General features: G+C 36.6%; 1 long non-coding RNA gene across 1 annotated transcript; it reads left to right on the forward strand.

Annotated features, from left to right (window-relative positions):
- Window positions 1–1,752: 1,752 nt before the first annotated feature.
- LOC104101541 (uncharacterized) lies at window positions 1,753–9,348 on the forward strand. The gene is made up of 2 exons (XR_687509.2): window positions 1,753–2,123; window positions 9,064–9,348. It is a non-coding gene; the product is annotated as an uncharacterized lncRNA (long non-coding RNA).
- The last annotated feature ends 1,929 nt before the right edge of the window (window positions 9,349–11,277 follow it).

The raw sequence follows: 11,277 nt of genomic DNA on the forward strand, positions 1-11,277 counted from the left end.
CTTTAGTGTCTCATCATGATTGGTTCGTTGTTCCACAAAAGTCATGTTGTCGGGTGCGTAACCCGTGGACATTAGGGTGGATTTCCTAATTGTGTGTCGATGCCAATGACCGACTCACCTAAGATTTATGCAGTATGACCTAGGGTGGCTATGTTGGACTGAATACCGCGAGAAGTTATGTCAGTTGTCCTGACAAAGCCATTCTCTGAAGCTAAAGAATTTCTAAAGAAGGTTAGTAGGGGTGTAAAAGACAATCCTCGCGTGTCATTATGTGTGATAGTATACGATTTAGAATCGATAGGAAAGAGTGTGATGACAATGTATATAAAGCAATAACAGATAGTGGGATATCAATAATAACATTAGAGCAAGCAGATAAGTACACAATGAACAAGTAAGCAGGTAAGCACATATTTGCAAATTAAGCACAGTTAAAGCAGTATATAAACAAATATTCCTAAATTCTAGGTCTAGTCTAAATCTGCTAAGGTCAAAACCTAAGTGTAATCCCCAGCAGAGTCGCCATGTTGTTTCACCCTATTTTGCACGAGTCAAAAAAAGATTCAGCTAGTAATTTCCCTGTTGATAATAAAAAAGAGTCGCCAACTTATATTTAAAGGTATACTAGGTTACCTATTTAATGGAAAAGATCATTATGCTATTAGTCTGCTAACCGGTGAGATTTTATATAAGGGTTCTTATACTTCTAAGGGGAAGGTGTTAGGCACCCCCTAAAATCTACCTGAGGTAGCTCCATAGGACTTAGACTAGGTCCAGGGAATTAAATGTCTATATCTACTTAGTGCGTAGAAATATACGGCTTACCTTATGTTATGTTTTAAAACCTATCAATTTTGAAAGAGAAGTAATGTATATTATTTGAAAAGGTGTAACTTTATTTAACAGAAAGCCTTTAAAATATCTATACAATTGAAAGAGTGTTTGGAAGAATGAGTTGATAATACTTGCTTTACTAATAAATAGGGTTAAGTTTAAAACATTGATTTTCGAAAACTATATGGTTGTTTGTGTAAAGTAAAACTATTTGGAAAATGGGTTTTAGATATACCTTGAAATCTCTTATTCAAATTCAAATCATTTGAAAGATCCTTAATTGCATCAGCATTTGTTGATTTGTAGAAATAACCCACTTTTAAAATCGTTTTTTTGAGTTTTTCAATTTTCTTCTTGTTTTAGAAAGAGAGACGGTTGACAGATCTATCATAGTTTCAAAACTTCATGGAAATTATTAGTGAAAATAATAACGGAAGTTAAATAATAGAAGTTATTAATAATTAGAATTAATTACTACTAAGTTGCAGTATTACTCTTCTTTTTACCTACATTCTTTAAGGCTTGCCTCGGTAGTCAATATAATTCAAAGAAATAAAAGTAAAACATTCAATCCAATATTATCAGTGTTGACACATACATAAACAATAGTAGACTTATAAAAGAAATATATAAAGTGAAATGGACTCTTGTTTTGGGCCTGAGAGAAATTAGGCCCAACAGACAATGAGCGAACAAAGGTAGCTTCAGGTGACTTCCACATTCGGGCTAAAAATTTGGGCTTGAGTTCTTTGAGAACTCGGCAGGCCCAACTCAAACACATGCGTAAAAACAAATGAAAGAAGGTTATTAAATACATGGCTCAATTTAATAATTAAAAATAAGTAACACCAATATAGGCTCAAGACAAAACTGTAACAATCATTAATAGTGAGGAATGCAAATTAAGGTGAAGTCACATAGAGTAAAGCAATATACAATGAACCCTTGGTTTCCATTTAACACTAAACCTAAAGGGATTAGCAAATGTCAATAGATTAAGGGCTTAAGAAAAATTTTTATTCATGGCCAAGATACCCTTTGGATTTATGGCACCTCAAAGTTTACAAGGGTCTTGCGAATCCCGAGCAGTGCTTGTGTAAGGGATAATGTTACACCCCTTTTTTTCGTACGTAAAAGTAAGACCTTGCCATCCTCCTTTCTCCTTATAACTCATATTTTAGATAGATCTCCATGGCTAAGGAAGCTTTTCACCTCTATATTTTATCTATACAAGCATAAGTAAGGCTGTGGATCAAAGGGAACAATGTTTGAAAGAAAGAACACAAGAGGTATGTAGGGTTTTCAATTTGTTTTCGGCATGATTTGGGTTAGCTATGTTCTAGCCTTTCTTCTTCATCTTTTAAGGGTTATTCAAGGGAAATATCAGCATCTAATATATCCTTGTATACTATTTAATTCTATATGTGAATTATGAAAGAAAATAGTTTGGGTTGGAACTTCAAAACACAATAAAAACAAAAGGGGAAATCGCCTATTTGGCCTATGCCATCCAGACTTCCGTTTGTTCCGTTCCTTTGATACTTTTATGTATACCTAACCCCCATATTATCCTAATAGCTTCATTTAATATTATATGAGCTTAATTATCATGTGTTTATGCTTAGATTATTCCTAAATCATATTTAGACTTTCATGTCACAAGTTGGCCACTATGAGTCGACATTACATTCAGAATTTCGTTTTATCCATCGTTTGACACTATTGTGGATAACTGGATATCCTTTAGTTTGATGTAATCATCTTGTAAGGGTATCCATTCCCGTGTATATTGTGGTGCTTTCTATTGTTCTTGGGGATCATCTAGCTTTAGGGGAAACTCTGCAGAAATATTTGGAAATTCGAAGAGTTGGACATATCTCGAGTTCCTTGGTTCTAAATTGATTATAGAGGGATCTTGATGAGCTAATTAACCTTAATATCTCATGTACATACTCAGTTTCTTACTAAAATGGGGATATGCTCCTCCATCCAACTTATGGACGATCAATGTTAGATTACGTTTGTGATTCTATTTATGATTTCCTTCACGATCTCTTGAGTCCGTATGATGTTGCCACATGTGTTATACCTCATACATGCTTGCATTGATTATGTTGGGGGATATAGCCCGTAACACCAGCGAGGCCTATTGATTATATGTTGGGGGGAGATAGCCCATAACCTAGCGAGGCCTATTGATTATATGCTGGGGGAGATAGCCCATAACACCAACCGCGCCTATTAATTATATATTTACATATTGGGGGGATATAGCCCATAACACCAGTCACGCATGTTATATGCGCGTATATAGCTACATTTTGCATTGCATGACTATACATGATACTATTTTAGTTTTATAGTTACCTGATTGGTGGGATATAGCCCATAACACCAGACAAGTACCCGTTCAGATAGTTGTTCAGTTTCAGCACAATTTCAGCTTAAAATTCAGTTCAGTTCCAGATCAGTTTCTAGTTCAGACTCTTGTTTAGCTTTCTGCTTATATTCAGATTTCCATCTTACAGTCATACTTTAGTATGATTTACATATTCTTTCTACCTTACATACTTTGTACATATCGTACTCACATCCCTTGCGGGGCATTGCATTTCATGCCGCCGAAGGTACAAATATATCAGTATTTGAGCCACATAAGTAGGCCATCCACCAGTTGTTAGAGTCACTCCACTTACTCCCGGAGTTACTTATCTTTTGGTATGTGTACAGTCAGCTAGTTCGGGTATGACGGGGCCCTATTTCGTCCAGTACTTTTTTAATTCAGCACTCCTAGAGGCCTGTAGATATGTACTTGTGCAGTTAGTATGTTTTTATATGTCAGCTTGTGTTAGCCTTGTAATCTTTCCAAATTGTATAGTTATTATCATCTATGCTTATGCTTGTTCATTTTATCCGTTAATATTCATGATTAGTAGATTATTAGCAAGTTTAGTGATGATCGACAATTATTGTTGGTTATCTGTCGAGGCCCTAGGTTGGGTCGTGACCAATATGATATTAGAGCAGTTCAGTCCTAGGGTATCTATAGGCCGTGTATAGCAGAGTCTTGTTTATGGGTGTGTTGCGTGCCACACTTATAAGCATGAGGCTAATTAGAATTATAGGTTGGTCGTCCTCCATTCTTCTCTAGATCATGTGATAAAGTTATGTTATAAGAATTCAGCCTTATGACGAAACGTTTTATATGTAACGATGCCGCCGAAGAGACTTATAGCTGCCTAGAAGGGCAAAGCTATTAGCGGCCAGGGTACAAGAAGAATACCGCCTGAGTTAGATTAGCATGAAGAGTCCTGACATGAGGTTCCATCAGGAGCTTCCAAACTTCGTCTGTTCAGGGAGAGGTTAGGGGTGCTCCGGCTACCGCACCTTTGGCTCCTCTACACGATGACATGAAGGAGGTCGTCAGATTGTTGACTAGCACTGTAGCTACTCTAGCCAGACGGTAGCATACAGGTCTTCAGGGTGACGATACAGGTTCTAGGATTTGTGATTTCAAAATAATAGAGCCTCCAGTTTTCTCGGGATTTAGTACAACAAAGGATCCCCAGGATTTCCTATATAGAGTAGCCACATCCGACAGAGTTATGCATGCCACAGATAGATAGTCAGTTGAATTGGAATCATATAGATTACAGGATCTAGCAGTATGTTGGTATACCACTTGGGAGATGTCTAGGGGAGAAAATGCTGCTCCAGCTACATGGAAATAGTTCTCAGAGGCATTCCTCCGCCATTACTTACCTACAGTGACATGTAGAGCACGATTAGATCAGTTCCTAACATTGAGGTAGGGTATGCGTATTGTAGAATACAACATCCGCTTTAATTCTTTGGCGAAGTTTACTCCTGCAGTTGTATAGGACATAGAGGACAGGGTACACAGGTATGTAATTGGACTTGGTCCTCACATAGTAAATGAGTGTATGACCGTATCTATGCAGTCAGGTGTGGATATTACACGTATTCAGGCATTCGCCTTAGCACTTGAGGAAAGGAAACAGAAGCAGAGGGCTGACAGAGATAGAAGCTCAAGCAAGAGAGGCATATTTTTAGGTTCGTTTTGTGAATCAGTAGTAGCCAGGTGTGTTTTTAGAGATTGCACGGCTGTGATTAGCAACAGTAATACTACAGCTGACTTGATTGAGTTAGAAATGGTTGACTTTGATGTTATACTTGGCTAATATTGACTGTAGAGTGAAGAAGGTCTAGTTCAATTTTCCAAAAGGGCCAGCTATAGCATGGAAAGGTGTTTCTGCATTGCCAAAAGGTAGATTTATTTCATACATTAAGGCGAGGAAGATGATCGGCAATGGATGCTTATATCATATAGTTAATGTTCGAGACATAGAGAAGGTAGCGCCCACTCTTGAATAAGTTCCAGTAGTAAATGAGTTCCCTGACATATTTCCATATGAGCTTCCAGGTCTTCCTCCAGAGCGGGACTTTTTCATCAATGTAGTGGGTACACAACCAATATCAATTCCTTCTTAGACGATGGCACCAGCATAATTAAAGGAACTTAAGGAGCAGTTGAAAGATATGTTCGATAATGGTTTCATTAAACCCAACACTTCTCCCTGGGGAGCACTAGTCCACGATCAGGAACAAATATCCCCTTTCCATAATTGATGACTTGTTCGACCAGTTTCAGGGTGCCAAGTGCTTCTCGAAGATAGACTTGAGATCAGGCTACCATCAGGTTAGAGTTAGAGATGACGTGATGTCTCGCTTGAGGTTCTAGAATAACATAAGGAAACCTATGGTTCTTGCAAGTAAAATGAAGGTTGCGAGTAGTATAAATAGATACGTGTAGGTTGCAAGCTAAAGTATGGTAGAGCAATAAGGTTTTACGTAGACCGGAGTAAGGATAAGAAAAGGTGAGTGAGGTGGTGACGATAATAGGCAAGGCCTTGGAATTGAGCCCATCAAAACAAGAGAGGTGATGGTTTTCGTAAGTTATAGAAAGCTCAGTATAACCTGAATTAACTCAGAGGAGTTTACAATTAGGAGCATTTAGAAGTGATGGAATGTTGCCCTGGTAATAGAATAAGAGTGCAATTGTGATAAATGGTACAAGGAGGACGTTTAGGCCTTCGATTGAGTAACGATTCAAATGGGAAGGGATTTCATGAATTTCACTGGATTAGAATACCTCCCATAAGATGAATCACATTGAGATGCTATAAAATACGGTTATTGAAGTATAGTATCGTCCCCAGGTGAATCAGACAAATAACTTCAGATGTTCCCCGATGAGATGTGAGCCATAGTGATAATGTATTACGTATGAGGTTTCAAGTTATCATTGGTAGATTATAGGTCAATATTATGGTGAATCAACAATAGATGGATAAAAGTCCCAAAGTACGAGATGCGATTAGGCTGTCATTCTTAATATGAATAGTAATGAGAAAGCATTAAAGGACTTCGATTTATACATATAGGATAAAGATAAGCTGCAAGAGAGTAACTTGGAGTTGGGTAGAAAACCTCAATAATAATAAACTAAAGTAAATGTTATGGTATAATATGACCTACCTATATGCAGTTAAGATAACCAAGGTTATGAAAAAAAAATTGGCAAATGTTATACGTTCAACAAAGTACCAAGCGAAGAACTTCAATACACCTATAGATGCCTAGAGTTCTGTATATGTTCACAAAGTGAGATGAAAAATGCAAAACGAAGAGCACGTACAAGGACATAATCGTACAGGCTGCATAACAGAAGATAGCAACAGTTATGAGATTGGAAGAATTCTTACCACAGGCCGTGGTGTGAGAAAGAGGCCTAAAGGGGGGAATGCCCTGACCTTTGGATTTATTCACAAAACAGTTGCATAGATGGAAAGGACAGTATATAAGTATTCATAAGAGTTGTAGGTTATGAGAATGATAAGCACATCAGTCAACATTGGAGTATCAATGTTCCGGGGGGGGGGGTGATGATGTTATACACCATGTTTTCGTACGTAAAAGTACGTCGTAAGTCAGTTGATGTACGCTCGAAAATCAGATCATCTTTAAAAGTACATAAAGTAAGTTAATCATGTTACCTTAGAGGTTAAAAATATTTAAGACCATGAACAGCAAGCACCAAGAGGATTGGAAGGTTTAGAAGCTAAACGAATTGAAGAAAATAAGTTTCGTCGAAAGTCAGCAAGTTGTTAATGTTATAACCCGTACTTTTGGGGTCATACTAGGCTGATTAACATAATAAGAAGGTGATGTTATGAGGTATTTTATTCGTATAATATTCGTGTGTTAGGTTTTGGAGTCAAATGAGTTATGAAATAAAAGTCGACAAAGGTTGTCGCAAGTTACGTTCATAATTGTATTTAAAATTTAGGTCTAATGTTACTGTGCTTTTCTCTTAATTTACTTGGAATTACGGGTTCATCCACCCATCAAATTTAAAATCTATGAGTCTTGTTTCTAGTGCATTAAACCGTTCATCTATATGATATCGGAGTGGACAGATATTCGCGTATTCGCATGACTGCACAAGCAGCTCCCTTTGGGACCTACAAGGTCGGTTGAGGATTATCTTGATATATAAAGTTGTTGCCTTCGTCTCTAAGGCTCATTTCGACCCAAATCAGGCCTAAAAACTCTATCTAAACCTCCTAAACACATCCTTAGGTTTTTGAAGCGATTCCATCATCCACAACTCAAAATCAAGACGCGAACACCTCAATGCGATACTTACAACATAGGTAAGACTTTGCCATCCTCCTTTCTCCTTATAACTCGTGTTTTGGAAATAGCTCCATGGCCAAGGAAGCTTTTCACGTCTGTATTTTAGTTATACAAGCATAAGTAAGGTTGTAAATCAAAGAGAACAATGTTTGGAAGCAAGAACACAAGCGGTATATAGGGTTTTCAGTTCGTTTTCGGCATGATTTGGTTTAGCTATGTTCTAGCCTTTCTTCTTGATCATTTAAGGGTTTTTCAAGGGAAATATCAACATGTATTGTATCCTTTATATTATTCAATTCCATTTGTGAATTTTGGAAGAAAAGAGTTTAGGTTGAAACTTCAAAACACAACAAAAATAAAAGGGTAAATCTCTAATTTTGTCTATACCATCCGGATATCCGTTTGTTCCGTTCCTTTGATGTTTATATATACATAACCTTCATATGATCCTAATAGCTTCGTTTAAAATTATTTAAGCTTAATTGTCATGTGTTTATGCTTAGATTATTCCAAAATTATATTTAGACTTTCATGTCACAAGTTAGCCACTATGAGTTGACATTACATTCACAATTCTATTTTGTCGATTGTTTGACACTATTGTGGATAACCGGATATCCTTTAGTTTGATGTTATCATCTTGTCTGGGTATCCATTCCTGTGTATATTGTGGTTCTTGCTGTTGTTTTTGGGGATCATCCAGTTTTAGGTAGAACTCTGCCGAAATTTTTGGAAATTCGAAGAGTTGGACAAATCTTGAGTTCATTGGTTCTAAATTGATTATAGAGAGATGGGGGTTCCTAATGAGGTTATTAACCTTAGTATCTCATGTACATACTCAGTTTCTCCATAAAATGGGGATAGGTTCCTCCGTCCAACGTATTGACAACGAGCGTCAAATTATGTTTTTGATTCCGTTTATGGTTTCCTTCGTGATCTATTGAGCTCATATGATGTTGCCACATGTGTTATGCCTCATACATGCTTACATCAATTATGCTGGGGGGATATAGCGCATAAAACCAGTGAAGCATATTGATTATATGGTGGGGGGAGATAGCGCATAACCCAGCGAGGCCTATTGATTTTATGCTGGGGGAGATAGCCATAACACCAGTCGGGTCTGTTGATTATATATTTACCTCCTAGGGGATATAGCCCATAACACTAGTCATGCATATTATATTCGCGTATATAGCTACAATTTGCATTGCATGACTATACATAAGTCTACTTCAGTTTTACAGTCACCTGATTAGGGGGATATAGCCCATAACGCCAGACAAGTACCGATTCAGATAGTTTTTCAGTTTCAGCACAATTTCAGCTTAAACTTCGGTTCAGTTCCGGATCAGTTGCTAGTTCAGACTCTTGTTTAGTTTTCAGCTTATATTTAGATTTTCATCTTACAGTCATACTTTAGTATACTTTAAATATGCTTTCCACACTACATATTTTGTACATATTGTACTCATGTCCCTTCTGGGCGCTACGTTTCATGTTGCACAGGTACAGATAGATCAGCATTTGAGCCACATCATTAGGCCATTTACCAGCTGTTGGAGTCACTCCGCTTACTCCCGAGGTTACTTATCTTTTTGTATGTGTAGAGTCAGCTAGTTTGGGTATGACGGGACCCTGTTCCGTCCAGTACTGTTTCGGATCAGCACTCTTAGAGACCTGTACTTCTGCACCTATGCAGTTAGTATGTATTTATATGTCAACTTATGTTAGCCTTGTCAGCTTTCCAGATTGTACAATTCTTATCAATTATGCTTATGCTTGTTCTGTTTATCTATTTATATTTACGATTAGTAGATTATCAACAAGTTTTGTGATGATTGTCACTTAGTGTCGGTTATCCGTCGCGGCCCTAGGCTGGGTCATGATAGAGAATATCTCGACCAAAAACTAAATTCTACTCTTAAATACCCTTAACCACATACACTTACTCTTCCCTATAGGTTTAAATGCTAATGAGGCACTTAGTGTAAATTTCAATACAACAGTAAAAATAACACAAAAAGAGATGTACATTTCTTATGTATAATTGCTCCGAACACTACAAAAAACACCAATAGTTCATATTCACTCATGTAATACATTGTCATATTCCTTAATAGACTTAAGAGTACTAAATGAAGTCAGTTGCTGGCACACAGAAGGGAAAAGAGCACTAGTAGGACACTTTGGAAACCCAGACAACTAGATCATGTAACTTAAGAGCAGGAAGGTAAATAGTTTAGAAATCCCAAGTCATGATCTCATTATCCTAACAGCTTATGTTCAAGAGTTTATCCCTAGATTAAGTCTCAAATCTCTATTAATTGTGCACGTTGACATCTTTAATTGGAATCTTTAAAGGTTGCTAACAAGAGTGCAATTAAATCAGTCATGGCATGATTGCCTTTTCCTAAAAGCTCTTAACTCCATACTCATAATAATCTCACCAAAGTTAAAGCATTTTACTATATTAAGCAAGCATGCAGTAGTAGAAAGTTCATTTTATGTTTACAGGTCAAGCCTAATTCATTAAGGGATCTTTGGTGAAGTTCAAAGATAATGAAGGAGCATACATGAACATGAGAGGCAGGCAGTGTTGTTTAAAAATAAGATAAGTGCATAGTATCCAACAGAGAGCACATACATAGGGCATTCAAACACGATCACAAGATCAAAAACATGGTTCAGTCAAACTAATAGTGTCACTATGTATGATTTTTGGAAAAAAGGACACTGAAGAGCATGGTATCAAAAGTCTGTTATACAGGTTAAGTGTAGGAACTTATTCATGATAAAGCTTAGTCTAATACTGTAGCATAACAAAAAAGACTTAAACACTATAGATGTATCTTAACCTGGTTCTATAAATTAAGATAGATGTGGAGTAGCTTCAGAATACACAATAGGTAAGTACAAGAGTCCAATTAGTTTAGAGTGTGCTTATACAATAAAATCACAGACATGATTACATAGTCATGAGGCTTAACAGAAGACTAATGACCTTCCAAGAGTCATTAAAGTCACATGAGCACATTTTAAAGAAGCAATTTATCTAAATATCATGAGATGATGTACCCAGACTAAAGTGACAGCCTTATCGTTGTCATTGAAGGATTCATATCCATTTGGGCTAGTTATCATGTGAATCAAACCAATAATACTAAGGCAAACTAATATGACACACATGCGAACCACAATAGAGCATCAGAAGGTCTAATAATTAAGATAACCATATGAAATCATTTGAAATCTTCCTTGTTAATCTCAGAAGCGTAACAACGTATAAGCTATTCAAAGACATATTCATTAATATTACAATAATAATCAATTATTACATGATTCTGATTTCGGGTTATGGAAGATACTTATACTCTAAAGTTTAGTGATCGATCATGTCACGACTCTAATTTCCCATCTTAGGATGTCGTAATGGCACCTAGTCTCCAAGACTATATAAGCCTAACACATGTTAATTTAATAACAGAATTGAACTATTTAATCATTTCTCATAAATCATTAAATGATATACATAGACACAAGCGGCCAATAGTTATATATTTTTTAAATCCGGTAGTACAGAGTCATAAACACTACTAAAACACACTAGAATTTCTAAACACAATACTATTTTGAATTACAATTTAACAGTAGCATAATAAAGTAAGAATAGTGACTCTAAGGCCTGCGATCGTCAAGTAGGTATACCTTGAAGTCTCTCAC

Source organism: Nicotiana tomentosiformis, chromosome 12, assembly GCF_000390325.3.
Source record: "Nicotiana tomentosiformis chromosome 12, ASM39032v3, whole genome shotgun sequence".
Lineage (NCBI taxonomy): Eukaryota > Viridiplantae > Streptophyta > Magnoliopsida > Solanales > Solanaceae > Nicotiana > Nicotiana tomentosiformis.